A 15,676-nucleotide genomic window follows, 5' to 3' on the forward strand; every position below is an offset into this window, starting at 1 on the left:
CTTGCTGTGTTTGTCCATATACAATGTTTGAGCAAGTTTATTTTGCCATTTTAAAGTTATGTGCGCTGTTGAAATGATCATTTTTATGCCTATATGTAGAATCATGTCTTAAACCATCAAAATTGGCTTTAAAATGGAAGTGAACCAGTGAATTCACATTGCAATCTGTTTTCAAACTGTTTCAGTGTTTAAATATCTTTAAAATGATGATAAAAATTTGTTTGATGCATCAATTGAGCTGTTGAATCACTTCCAATCAATATTGGGTTTAAAACCACCAAATTAGAAGCATTTTCCTAGTGTAATGTTCAAATCAAGTTCTGTTTGAAAATTTGTTTGCTCCAATTTTGATTCTAGGTTGGCATATGCAGGTTTATGTTTCCAAATGCAAGGTCCAGTGGTGCATGACAGGACAAGGTTCAGAACGCCCTTCGATAATTACCGAAGGCTTTTGGCCCTCGGTAATTACCGAAGGGCGGAAGCCCTCGGTAAATGTTAGCGACAAGGGATTTACCGAGGGCTCTTTGGCCGTCGATAAGCCGTCTGTAATTACCTTTTACCGACGGTTTCGGGCTGTTTCCGATGGCTTCTGGCCTTCGGTAATGTCCTTCTTTTTTGTAGTGTTTATATAATTATTTTAGATCATAAAATTGTTTCAGCATTGAACTGATGACGTACATCGTGTAATTATGCTTAGTAACTAAAACACTCCACCTTCTTGTATGAACATTGAAGCCCTGCCGAATTCGACGTTCAAACATCATTCAAAAAAAATTTCGTTTGATTCATTTAAAAACAAAATGACGTCCCGCTTCCCAGAAATTGTCTACTTTTGAATCACCCGCGAAGAAGATGAGATTTGGAGGGCTTGAAGTTAAAAAAGTTTGATGTGTCCCTCTATATTCATATAATTCCACTCTCAATTTTGCTAAGTCAATATAATCGATTCTAAGTAATAAAGAATCGATTCAAAGCGTTATAAATTAAGAAAATCAAATAATGTTATTCATAGTATTTTCCTAATAATGTTATTCATACTATTTTTTATATCATAATCATTTATACTAATAACTAATTACAATTATTAAATTATTCAAAATAATTTATCTCAATGTGGCAAATAAAAGTTGTTCTGAGAGTTCGTTTGATCTTTGATCGTCGTTCACTTTTTAAATTTGACTTTTTTTATAAATGCTTAAGTGGTAGTTATGATCACTCCGTTTCAAATGTATAGACCAATAAAATAGTGACATATTATATTGTCAAAAAAGTTGTTAACATATAGTTGGTTCCTAAAAGAAATATTTTCCACAAAAATGTTAATCTTTGATAAGAATCAGAGAACCAAGAACCAAAAGAATCCTCTATCAACATTGCAAAAGCAAATTGATGACTTCCAAAATGTGTACATATGTATTTGGTGTCCCTATATATAGCTATAAATGTTTAAGGACCCTAAGAAACCCTAAAAGAAAGATTCGCCACAAAGATGTTAATCTTTGATAAGAAAAATACAATTTATTTTTGTTAACATATCGTTGGTCCCTAAGAAAATTTTTGTTCCTAGAATTCTGACAAATCTCTTTGATGACCTTACCCGTCCGTCTCGACTTTTTTAAATTTTACTTATGGTTCATAAGACAAAGATGGAAATGCCACAGTATATGTATAAATGTTTAAGGCACCTAAGAAACCCTAAATTAAATATCTGCCACAATGATGTTAATCTTTGATAAGAATCAGAGAACCAAGAACCAAAAGAATCCTCTCTACACATTGCCAAGTCCCTAAGAAACCCTAAATGTTTAAGGCACCTTTGGTCTTATTCTTCAAACATTCATTTTGGGTCAACCAGTCTCCACCGTCAAACTTAATCTGCCTTAATTTTCGACCCAACCCATTCTGCTTAATTTTTTGTCTAGATCAGTCTGACTATTCCCCATACACGCGGTCTCTTCACGATATTTAACCTAGTATGATCCATCTATGTTGTTAAGTTGACTAAATATTTTTGGATAATTATACTTTGACAACATTTTTTTAACAACATTTTTTTCTAACTGACCTATCTTCATTTTTTTCCAAAATATTCTATCTTAACACTTTTAGTTTATCAGTCAACTTATTCTTTTCTCAGACATATGGTATTATAATTTAAAAATGAATCAAAGTTTTTTAGTATAATCATACTTATATTTAACCTAAAACATTCATTTCAAATTACTTTAAATAATATATATAACTAAACTCAATTCTCATAAAATATTATTATTATTATTTTCCATATGAAATTAAATTAATATTTTAAACAAATAAAATTTTATTCTCTTTAAATTTCAACGACAAAAGCACAGAAAAAGAAGAAAATCTCGAATATCGGTAACGTTGCATTTCTAGTAGGAGGTTATCTTAAAATGTAAATACTATATTGAAATATAATGGTAATGGGAGCTTGTGAGCGGTTTTATAAAGGAAAAAAGAAAAATAGGATGGCGGGAGGATGAAAAAGAAAACGTCGAATATCCCTAAAATGTGACGTCTTTTCCTAACTCTTTGTCTTCTGGCTAACAATTAATACGTCGGTGCGCTCTATAATTCGACGTCTCCTTTGTACTTTTTAAGCAGAGAAGCTATGAAGTTAAGAAGTCGATATTGTGAAAGACGTTCCTAGAATTCTATTCAGAAATGGTTTCTCCATTGTCATCATCAAGAGGAAAAGAGAAGGTTGCCTGCGTTACAAGAAACGAAGCCCATCTGGATGGATAAGTGATCGAGACATGCGAGCAAAGTTTTTATACTAGACAGATATAAAAAAAGTAGTTCCTCACAAGCATATTGGACATGCAATTGTTCAAGGACGAAGGGTTCCTTTTTCAAGAATGGATTGCATATCAAGGGCTTACTGATTTTGTGCAGATGAAAGGACATTGCTATCCGAATTTGGTTGAGGTTTTCTACACAAACCTGAGGGTTGTAAATGGGGTCATTCACTCAAGGGTCAAAGGTGTTAACATTACTATTGACGATAATGTTTGGTCAGATATTGCTGGACTGAAAGTTGAAGGTTTCGATTGTCATATCCGTGATTCTGAGTCAAACAGATTGTTAACAAACAGAGCTATATATATAAACTGCTTAAGATATCCAGGAAGGTAAAGGGTTGATAAGCAGTACCTACATGATGGCTTAAACAAGGAGGAGAAAATGACTACTTATGTCCTGACTTGGCTAGTGCTGCCAGGAAGATTGAATGAGGACAGAATGTCAACAGAAGATGTATTTTTGTTGAATGCTATCAAGACTAGAATCCCAACAAACTGGATTGCGGTACTTAAACACCACATGATCGCTGCAGAAGATCATTATGCACCCAAATTGCCATATGGAGTATTTATCAGTAAGGTGCTGGAACTCCAAGGAGTAGATGTATCTGAAGAAGAAAGAATTGTGTGCAAAAGGTCAGAAGAAATTGGTATACCAAGTCTTTCATCTATTGGGCTGAAAAAGACTGTGAATGGATGGTTCTTCATTGATGAGCAAACTATTGGAAGTCCACCTACTCTTGATCAAGATCATACTGAAGATTCTGATGATGAAGATTCAATGGAATCTTCTTGATAATTATTTTAGACCCTACTTTTCTATGTTTTTTGTTTTTTATTTTTTAATCATGCTAGTAAGCCACCTATGTTTTTTGTATTTCTTTGGGTTTTAGATTGAAATGAAATGAATATTTGAATTTAGTAAACGATTTGTGAATTGTGAATGTTGGTTGTGATGTATGTGGACTAACCCTTCACGTCAATAATTTGAAGTTCAGAGCTCCCCATTAATTCTCCTATCATACTTCAATTCTCTTCACGTCCCTACCCCGCTGCCTTCGACATTCTATGAGAGGGGAAAAACAAAATGTATCCAATTGCACGGTACATTTTGATCCAAATGCACGTCAATTCCAAGCCGCATTTGACGTTAAAACATCATCAAGTGAAAAAGTAATAAATATCTTTAGATTCATTTTAGAAGCTGTGTTTTAAGGGGTATAGGACGTCATTTATCACACAAAATGGATGTGAAAAATTAATAAACTCCAGGTCTTTGCATGTCAACTGTGTAAATTGATTCCAAATTTAAATTGTCCATAAGTTGGACTCTCTTAGAAAAAAGATAGCTCTGAAATCTAATAAAGGAGTCCAACTTATGGAGAATTTAAAAAAGAATTATACAATTTTAAATGATGAAGTTGAACAATATTTTTATATAATTATTTTAGATCTCAAAATTGTTTCAGCATTAAACATATTGTGAACCATATATCTTTTTCCTAAGCACTTCCCTTTCAGTAGGATATGTTAACCATTTCTGTACTATAAAAACATTTTGTTAACTTGAACTTGAAAGGGCTCCTTCATATGAAATGATGATGAATGAACCACTTTCAATTTCAAGTTTTCAAATTGCAATATGAAGAACAAAAATGCTTAGATATCTAAGAAAAAGAAAATGCAAAGGAGATAAAAAACAAGAATCCTACTATGTTCAATACGGAAACCGGAGGCAGGGATAATGTGAAATGCAAGTTATATTTATAGATGAACTGATACGTACATCGTGTAATTATGCTTAGTAACTGAAACACTCCACCTTCTTGTATGAACATCGAAGCCCCGCCGAATTCGACGTTCAAACATCATTCAGAGAAAAATTTCGTTTGATTCATTTAAAAACAAAATGACGTTGTGTTTTAAGGGGGTATAGGACGTCATTTATCACACAAAATGGATGTGAAAAATGAATAAACTCCAGGTCTTTGCATCTAGGGTACTCAACCTTCAATGTCAACTGTGTAAATTACAATATGAAGAACACAAATGCTTAGATATCTAAGGAAAAGAAAATGCAAAGGAGATAAAAAACATGAATCCTAATATGTTCAATACGGAAACAGGAGGCAGGGATTATGTGAAATGCAAGCTATATTTATAGATGAACCGATGACGTACATCGTGTAATTATGCTTAGTAACTGCCACACTTCACTTTCTTGTATGAACGTCGAAGCCCCGCCGAATTCGACGTTCAACCATCATTCAGAAAAAAGTCAATAAATTTCGTTGGATTCATTTAAAAACAAATTGACATCACGCTCCCCAGAAATTGTCTACTTTTGAATCAGCTGTGAAGAAGGGGATATTTGGAGGGCTTGAAGTTAAAAAGTTTGATGTGTCCCTCTATATTCATATAATTCCACTCTCAATTTTGCTAAGTTAATATAATCGATTCTAAGTAATAAAGAATCGATTCAAAGTGTTATAAATTAAGAAATGCAAATGAGTTTTTAATGATTATTTACGGTCATATTAATGACAACGTGGCTTGATATTGATCACATGTTTGTGAAAATACTCAAAAGCAAAGAAATAATGTATGAGAGGGGTCAAATTTGTTTTTCTAATAATGATAATCATAGTATTTTTTGATATCATAATCATTTATACTAATAACTAATTATAATTATTAAATTATTCAAAATAATTTATTTCAATGTGGCCAATAAAAGTTCTTCTAATTTCGTTTGATCTTTGATCGTCGCCGACTTTTTAAATTCGAGTTTTTTTATAAATGTTATGTGGTAGTCGTGATGGTCGTTTCAAATATACAAATCCATCTCTTTCATTTCTTAACTCGTCTGTCTCGACTTTTTTAAATTTTTTCTCGAGGTTCGTAAGACCAAGATGGAAACACCACAATATATATAGGTATAAATGTTTAAGGCAACCTAAGAAACCCTAAAAGAAATATTTGCCACAAAGATGTTAATCTTTTATTAGAATCAGAGTTGTTGACCAAGAACCAAAAGAATCCTCCCTCAACGTTGCAAATGCATATTTATGACTTCGAAAATGTCTACATATGTATTTGGTGGCCCTATGTATAAGTATAGGTATAAATGTTTAAGGCACCTAAAAAACCCTAAAAGAAAGATTTGTCACAAAGATGTTAATCTTTAATAAGAAAAATACAATTTATTTTATTTCCTATACTAATTATTATTCAGGAGATAGTCCTATATCCTACCTTTGGCTCGGGTCAGCCCATCCCTACCTTTGGCTCAGGCCGACCCGTTTCGACCTTCAACTTATGTTAGTTTGTCTGGACCTTAAGTCTTAATCTCCGAACATTCATTTTGGGTCAAAGTCTCCGCTGTCAAACTTAACCTGTCTTAATTTTTGGTCTAGATGTGTCTCACTATTCTCCATACACGCTTTCTCTTCTCGATCTTTGACTTGGTGTGATGCATCTCTGTTGTTAACATGTCTAAATATCTTTTTTCGAATTGAGGTATCTCAATTTTTACCACGATATTCTATCTTAACTTTTAGTTTGACGGTCAACTTAATTTTTTCTCAAACTTAAAGTATTATAATTTAAAAATCAATCAAAGTCTTTTAGTATAATCATACCTTTCTTTATAGCCGAAAACATTCATTTCAAGTTACTTTTAATAATATAAAAATATTTATTATGATTTTAATTATTGTGATCTATAACTAAAACACAATTCTCATAAAATATTATTATTATTATTTTCCATATGAAATAAAATTAATATTTTAAAGAATCAAAATTTTATGTTCTTTAAATTTCACCGACAAATTGTTCTTATATTTTATAATATGTAAATACTACAAGATAAATTTAAACAAATTTATATAATATAAAAATAAAAATAATTGTAAATCTTATCTTAAAATATAAAAGTAATGGGTTACGGGAGGTTTATAAATGAAAAAAGCACAGAAAAGGGCGGGAGGCTGAAGAAGAAAACCTCGAATATCCGTAACGTTGCATTTCTAATGGGAGGTTGTCTTAAAATGTAAATCTTATATTAAAATATAATGGTACTAGGAGGTTATGAGAGGTTTTAAAAAGGAAAAAAGAGGCGCGAGGAATGAAGAGGAAAACGTCATATATCCGCAGAATAGGACGTATCCTTTATCTTTTGTCAAACTCTTTGTCTTTTGGCTGACAATTAGTATGTCAAAGCCTAGTAATATTCAACGTAACCATTGTATATTTTAAGCTTCGAAGTTTAGAAGTTAAAAACTACTAGATTGTGAAAGACGTTCCAAGAATTTTATCCAGACATGGCTTCTTCATCATCATCATCTAGAAGAAAAGAGAAGGTTGCCCGGGTTACAAGAAATGCAAACCCATTTGGATGGATAAGTGATGACGAGATCCGAGGAAAGTTTTTATTCTGGAGAGTTATAAAATATGTAGTTCCTCACAAGTATCTGGACCTGCAATTGTTCAAGAAAGAAGGGTTCCTTTTTCAAGAATGGATTGCATATCAAGGGCTTACTGATTTTTTCCAGATGAAAGGAGATTGTTATCCAGATTTGGTAGAGGTTTTCTACACAAACCTGAGAGTTGTAAATGGGGTCATTCATTCAAAGGTCAAAGGTGTTAACATTACTATTGACGATAATGTTTGGTCACATATTGCTAGACTGAAAGCTGAAGGTTTGGATTCTCATATCCGTGATTCTGAGTCAAATAGATGACTAACAAAGAGAGCTATATATGTAAACTGCTTAAGATATCCACAAAGGTACACGGTGGATAAGCAGTACCTACATGATGACTTAAACAAGGAGGAGAAACTGATTGCTTATGTCCTGACTTGGCTACTGCTGCCTAGAAGATTTGTCGAGGACAGAATGTCAACAGAAGATGTATTTTTGTTGAATGCTATCAAGACTAGAATCCCAACCAATTGGGTCGCCGTACTAAAAGATCGTATGATCGCTACAGGTCATAATTATGCACACAAATTGTCATATGGAGTAGATGTATCTCAAGAAGTCAGACTTCTGTGCAACAAGTCACAAAAAATTGGTATACTAAGTCTGTTTTCTATTGGGCTTGAAAGGACTATGAATGGATGGTTTTTCAGAGATGAACTAACTATTGGAAGTACACCTACTCCTGTTGCAGATCATAATGCCTTCATTCCACAAACTGATTTTGAGAAATATGTTGTTGATCAATTTAGGAAGAAGTCTGAAAGGGATGAGAGAGTTGAAGATACTCTTTTCAGATAGGAGAAGAAGGGAAACAAGAATGGCATTGGCTTTGAAACTGAAGATTTTGATGATGACTCAACTGATGAAGATTGAATGGAATCTTCTTCGTAAGAATAGGGACTACTTTTCTTAGTGGATTTATTTTTTATATTTTGTAATCATGGCATTGAGTCAACTCTGGTTTTATGTACTGCTTCGATTTTATTTTGAAAGGAAATGAAGATTTATTTTAGTAAACGATATCTGAATTGTGAATGTTAATTGCATTGTTATGTGGACTAACCCTCAATCTAGTTGAAAAGAGAAGATTATGTTGTTCTGATATTGATCAAACATTGATCACTAGTTAAAAGTGCAAATTTCAGTACACTGCTAACTTGAATCGATTAAGGAAGAAGTAAAAAGAAAAAATTTCATGTCTGATTTCAAAAAAAAGAACAAAACGTCGAAGCCCCACAGAATACGACGTTCTATTAAGCACACAATTAATGCTCCCAAGTACTTCAATTCCCTTCACGTCCCAGCCCGACAACCTATGACGTTCTATGGGAGGGTAGAAAAGAAAAAAGATCCGAAAGTATGGTACTTTTAGGCGGAAGAACAAAACGTCAAATTCCAACAGAACTCGACGTTCTATTAATGCTCTTGTGTTCAAAAGAAAAAACTAAAAAGAAATAAAAAGGTACACACTTGTGGCTTCCAATACTTTGTCCAAGCCCGTTCAAATTTGACGTAACCTTTGCAATTTTTAAGAAAAAATTAATAAAAATGGCGAGCTGTTTTAAGAGAACACGTCGAATGGTTTGGGACTTCGACGTTGTTTTTAAACATAACGTCAAAGTTTTATTGTATACGACGTGAAAGTTTTTTATTGAATGTAAAAACAAAACACAGTCTCACTGTTTGTTCGCGGTTCCATTTCTGCTTGAACTTTCTTCTTGGTGGACGACTGCGATAAAGAAAGAAGGTTATTTTTAAGTCGTTTCTGTCTTTGTAATGTCATTTGGTTCTCATTCCTAAGGTTGACCGATTGTTTTTCATTTATCTTTAGGCTGTTTTTCATACCAGGTCAGCGAACTTCGTCATCTTCTCCAGTGACACCATTTGAAGTATTCTTTTTTTTTCTTAAAATACTCTTACGTGTCATGTATGTGCACGTGTTTGTGTTGTGTTTGTCGATTTTGGACGTATGACATCTATATGTATAACGATACTATGATAGTTTTTTCTTTCTTCAACGTATGATATTTGTGTCTGTTCGTTGTCAGCGAACTTCGTCATCTTCTTCAGTGACACCATTTCAAGTTTGTTTTTTTTCCTGCAATATCTCTTACGTATGATATATGTATAACGATAGATATTTGTATTCATGTACGTATGCTATGATACTTTATTTTTTTCCTTCAACGTATGATAGGTATTTATTTTTGTTTCACTACGTAAGTTAGTTTTTTTTTATGGATTCTTTTCGTTCAGTGTAGTAGTATGGATCGAAGCTGGATTCATCAGAGTCGTATTAGTGAAGAGTATGAGGGAGGGCTTTCTGAGTTCATACAATATGTTAAAGAACACGCAAAACCAGTGAACGGGGCCTATTTTTTCCCTTGTGTTCGTTGTCTCAATCAAGTATATGAAGACTTGGACAACATTCGTGATCATATGTTCATATATGGAATAATGAGAAGTTATACAGTTTGGACTTGGCATGGGGAAGTATTATATAAGCCAACAACTTTAAGAGGTTCGGATTACGTCGACGAATGGATGAGTGATCATTTAAGAGTTGTATCCAGGATGCATCAATTTTACAAGGTTATCAGCTACTTTGAAATTGATTTGTTTGAAAGCAAGAAACGAATGGACTGATAAAAGTTTCACGGCATTGTTGGAGTTGCTGAAGGAGATGCTACCAGAAAATAACATGTTACCTATCCGTAATTACGACGCGAAGAAAATTCTATGTCCAATGGGTTTGGAATACCAAAACATACATGCATGTCCCAATGACTGTGTATTGTATAGAGATCAGTATGCTTCAATGAAGGTGTGTCCGACGTGTGGTTTGTCACGATTTAAGAAGAAACTTGATGGAAATAACAATGAACACAATGAAGGTTCACTGGCTAAGGTCATGTGGTATTTACCTATAGTACCTAGGTTGAAACGATTGTTTTCTGTTAAAGAAGATGTGAAGAATCTTATGTGGCACGTTGATGGAAGAAAATGTGATAATCTTCTTCGACACCCAGCTGATTCCCCACAATGGAAGAAAATTGATGGCACATTTCCCGAATTTAGTGCAAAGCCGAGAAACTTAAGACTTGCACTTGCTACGGATGGTATGAATCCTTATGGCAACTTAAGTAGCAAACATAGTTCATGGCCAGTTATTTTGATGATTCACAATCTATCTCCTATGTTGTGCATGAAGAGAAAATACATGATGTTGTCTATGATGATATCGGGTCCTAGACAACCTGGAAATGACATTGATGTTTATCTAAAATCGTTAATTGACGATTTAAAAATGTTGTGGGGAGAGGGCGTCGAGGTCTTCGATTCTTATTCAGAAGAAAACTTTCGTTTGTGTGCAATGTTGTTTTGCACCATAAATGATTTCCCAACATATGGAAACTTGAGTGGTTACAATGTTAAAGGTCATTTTGCATGTCCGATTTGTGAAGAAAATACTAGTTATCTTCAACTGAAGCATGGGCAGAAAACTGTGTACACAAGACACCGAAGATTCCTTCATCGAAATCACCCTTACCGTAGATTGAAAAAAGCGTTTAATGGAAGTCCTAAGGATGATGTAGTGTGTAGACCACGTAACGGGGAAGAAGTATACGACTAGGTGAGGAACATTGATGTTGTCTTCCGAAAACATAAAAAGAAGACCGTTGAGAAAAACATTTGGAAAAAGCGATCAATATTCTTCAATCTTCCATATTGGTGTAAACTTGATGTGCGACACTGCATAGACGTGATGCATCTTGGAAAAAATGTATGTGATAGTGTTGTTGGAACTTTACTAAACGTTAAAGGAAAGAAAAAAATGGAGTGAAAGCACGACAAGAATTGGTTGACATGGGAATCCGTTCTGAGTTACATCCGTAATCCATAGGAAGACGCACATATCTTCCTCCAGCTTGTCACACTCTTTCAAAAAAAGAAAAACAAATATTTTGTCAATGTTTACATAGTGTGAAGGTTCCACAAGGTTATTCGTCGAATATTAGTAGCCTTGTTTCTATGAAAGATTTGAAGTTGGTTGGTTTAAGGTCTCACGATTGTCATGTCTTGATGCAACAACTTTTACCAGTAGCTTATTCGAGCCATATTACATGCCTCTGTTAGATGTATTCTCACACATTTGAGTTTGTTTTTCAATGCCATTTGCAAGAAAGTTGTTGATCCTCGACAGTTAGATGATTTGTAAAATGAGGCCATCAGACTATTGTGTCAATTGGAAATGTATTTCCCACCTTCATTTTTTTATATCATGGTTCATTTGATTGTCCATCTAGTGAGAGAGATTCGAATATGCGGAACGGTTTTCTTGAAGTGGATGTACCTGGTTGAAAGATACATGAAGATCTTAAAGGGATATGTTAAGAATTAATTGAGACCGGAAGCTTCAATTATAGAGCGCTACATTGCAGAGGAAGCCATTGAATTCTACTCAAGTTATATGCCAAGTTGTGACCCAATAGGACTTCCAAAAAAAATACATGACAACAAACGTGAAGGAAAGGGAGTTCGAGGAGTAAGGATTGAAAGTGTTAGTGGAAAAGATGTTAATCAAGCACATTTGTACATTTTAAACAACACAGAGGATGTTATTCCTTACATTTCACAACACATTGATGAAATTAAGTCAGCACATCCACGTATGAGTGAAAAGTGGACACTTAAGAAAAAGATTTATGCGACTCCGAATGTTTCTGAAAATCTATTGAGACTAGCTCGTGGACCTAACACTGATGTGATCACTTTCGGTTGCTATTACATAAACAATTACTTGTTCTATTCAAAGGAGGAAGACGATAAAAGTAGAGTTCAAAATAGTGGAGTTACCCTACAAGCTGAGGCTGTACACTTTTCCAGTTCCAAGGATAAGAATCCAATTACAGCATCAATAAGTTATTTTGGAATAATACAAGAAATTTGGGAAATTAATTATGTCACTTTTAGAGTTCCAGTTTTCAAGTGTAAATGGGTTGACAGTAATTCTGGTGTGGTGACAGAAGACCTCGGATTCACTTTGGTGGATCTTAACAAAATGAGTTACACGGATGAACCATTTATTATGGCTAGTCAAGCAAGACAAATATTCTATGTCACTGACCCAGTGAATCATATATGGTCAGTGGTATTGGAAGGCAGAACCATGCACACAACTGATGATGAAGACTCTCTAGATATACTTGAGACAAGCTCCTTGTCATCAAGAACCATTGAAAATAAGGTCGATGATGTACCCGATGAAATACATGCAACTCGATGTGAACACAACGAAGGCATATGGGATAAAAAGGTGTCTTAGCATTGTTTTAATTACTTCTACAATTTATTTATTTTGTCTGTTCTAAATATAATCTACTAACACTTTGTAAACAGGTATGACGAGCTCTGGATCAGGTCCGACGGGGAGGAGGGGTTAGATCTGTGACTCGGATGCCTGATGTCACATCCTGTCGGGTTAATGAGAAACCAGTGACGGTGGAGTTTGATCGCCGGACATTTGTACCTATTGGGGCACATGAAACATCGTTCAAAAGTTACTTGGGCGTGATGACAAAAGCACATGTCCCTATTGTCACTACCTGTTGGGATGATGTCCCACAGGTTGACAAAAATCTACTATGGCAGGATATTTTGGTATGTTTAAGATGTTTTACTTCCAACATTGACTTATTTTTGTTGATCATACTTTAACATTAATTTTGTTTTTAACAGGGAAATTGGAATATCCCTAATGATGAGAGGATAAGGAAGAAGATTTTATCCCACATTGCAGTCCGGTGGAGGGACTTCAAGACGAGAATGACACGTGAATACTTCTTTGGCTCTAAACAGAGCGACACTCCTTGTACAAAATATAAAATAACTAAGGAGGAGTGGGTGCAGTTTAAAGAATCTAGACTTACTCCTGAGTGGCAGGTATGTTTTTTAATATTTTGCTCTAGTCACACAAGATGTTAATTTGTGATTTATGCTTAATGATTTTCATTTTTTCATTGGTGAAAAGGATAGTCGCCCAGCAGAGGCAGAAGCTTAATGATACACCACACGTACTGTCACGTGGTGGTTATGCGTTATTAAAGAAAAAGATGAGAAAACGTCACGATGAGCAGTTAGGTCTTGAGTCACCTAATCTAGCACCTCCACCAGCCAGACATGAATTGTGGAAGGTTGCACGGACAAAGTCCAATGGCCAGTTTACATCCAGTGTGCTCAGGAGATATCCTAGAGAATTGTAAGTGGAAACTTTTAACTGATTACCAAAGTTCATAAAAAATTATGTAACAAACTTTTTAATGTGTCTAGTTTCATTATGATATGCAGGATGACTTGGTTGACCAACAGAGTCAAGGCACATTTATGGCACAAGGTAGGGAGGACCTCTTAGTAGCAGCCACAGGTCGGCTAGACCGTCCAGGTCGTGTGCGTGGTGTTAGAGGAGTTGTTGGATTGAGGGACTACTTTGGCCCTAAACCAAGAAGCATAGAAGTCGTGACTCAGGAAATGGTTAGTAGCATTAGGCAACAAGTGCAAGTCGAATTAGAGGAAAGCATGGGTGAACGCTTCAGAATGCTCGAAGAAAAACTTGCGATGATCACCCAACAACAACAACAACAACAAGAGCAACAACAACAGTCACAGCAGGAGGACGCCCCTACAGATGATCCTATTGCACCTCGTGTGAGCACCAAAGGCTCATGCTCTACTACAGATCATACTGATTACAATATTCAGTATGAGTTTTTGGTTGATGAGGATCCTCCGCGCGTAGTGGTCGTGGGACGACAGATTGCAGGAGGCCAAACCATTCATGGTGCTCCTTTATTGCACACTCACGCGCGGGTAATGATTGATGATCCAAGAGACCCCCAGGCTCGAGTACCATTGCCTACATCTGAAATCCAATTCGTGGGGAGGCCTTAGGCACATTCATAGCTTGGCCTAAGGCTATGATCATGCCATATTTTGGCCCACCAACGGTATTGTATTCTTCTTTTTATTATCTTAAATCTTCAATTTATAATTAAACGATTCCTAACTTTTGTAAATGTGAGTTTCAGGTCTACCGTCCTGAGAAACAACCAATTGCTTAACCTGTGAACGAGGCTCGTGAGGAAGCAGAAGACAATGATGTTATATCCATATTGACCTCCAGCTTAAATAAGTTGAGAAAAGGACCGGTAGAGATGTTGTGGGAGTTAAGAACGTTTGGCCTCGAGTGCCATGTTCCATTGTATATTAATTTCGATGATGCTTATGAGATCATTGGTGGAGAAAAAATGCTCAACATTTCATGCATACAACTATGGTGCATGTAAGTTTTTTATTTGTTATTTTCCAATTTGTATATTAGTATTATTACTTTTTAATAAATATACTTAACTTTATTCTTACAGGTACATGGACACCATCGTAGTTGAATTAGGTCGAGCGTCAGTTTATGGCTTTCTTGAACCTCAGACCATTCAACCATCTGGAAACACATTAGATTCCAGAAAATCATATATTCAAACATGGATGACTAAGTCTAACAGAGAAATATATCGCGTCATACATTGATGCGTATGTGTTTCCCAATATTGTCAACTTTTATCAAATTTTAATCAATAAACTAACTCACTAGTTGTTGGTACATGACAGGGGCCATTGGCAACTCATGGTGATCATTCCAAAAAAGCACAAGTTGTATGGTTTTGCTCTCTTCATAGGAAGATTAAAGCGGAGTTGAAGTCCTTGATACAAACGTAAGTATTACAATCATTCTTATCAATTCATTATGATATTAATATATTAACTTATGTTTCTAATGTTCCAAATGTTTCAAATTTGTTTAGAGTTGTGACTAGGACCAGAGGACAACAACTTGAAATTATATATCCTAAGGTTGGAATTCGTTTATCTTTAACCTTTAATTTTCGTAGTCAAATTTAAACCATTACATTTGACTAAGTTCTTTCACATGTTTAGTGTAATAAGCAGAATGATTCCTGGGCATGTGGCTACTACATCATGTCATGGATGAAGGCAATCATCCGAGCAGAAATCAGAGGGGAATGGACTGAGGTAAAAATTTACATTTGAAAATGTTACAAATATCAATAAACTTTTAACATTAAAATGAATATAATAAAGTTTCCTTGATTATGCAACGGTTCAACACTACCTCTCCATTGTCCACTTCAGTAATAACGACGATAAGAGAGGAATTGGCAGGATATTTGAATAAACATTTTAAATAACTATAGCTTTAGGTTTTTCCTTTCATGGTAGTAGCATTTTCTTACTTGTGCAGCTTTTAAATTGTTAATAGATTATTGTGAATAGATGAATACTGTGAATAGA

General features: G+C 34.8%; 2 pseudogenes; both read left to right on the plus strand.

The window, feature by feature from the left end:
• Positions 1 to 9,574: 9,574 nt before the first annotated feature.
• Positions 9,575 to 14,652, plus strand: LOC148191123 (uncharacterized; annotated as a pseudogene).
• Positions 12,712 to 13,572, plus strand: LOC148191124 (uncharacterized; annotated as a pseudogene).
• Positions 14,653 to 15,676: the final 1,024 nt, after the last annotated feature.

The sequence above is a fragment of the Vigna umbellata genome, chromosome 11, assembly GCF_029865625.1.
Source record: "Vigna umbellata cultivar VRB3 chromosome 11, Vumbellata_1.0, whole genome shotgun sequence".
Classification (NCBI taxonomy): domain Eukaryota; kingdom Viridiplantae; phylum Streptophyta; class Magnoliopsida; order Fabales; family Fabaceae; genus Vigna; species Vigna umbellata.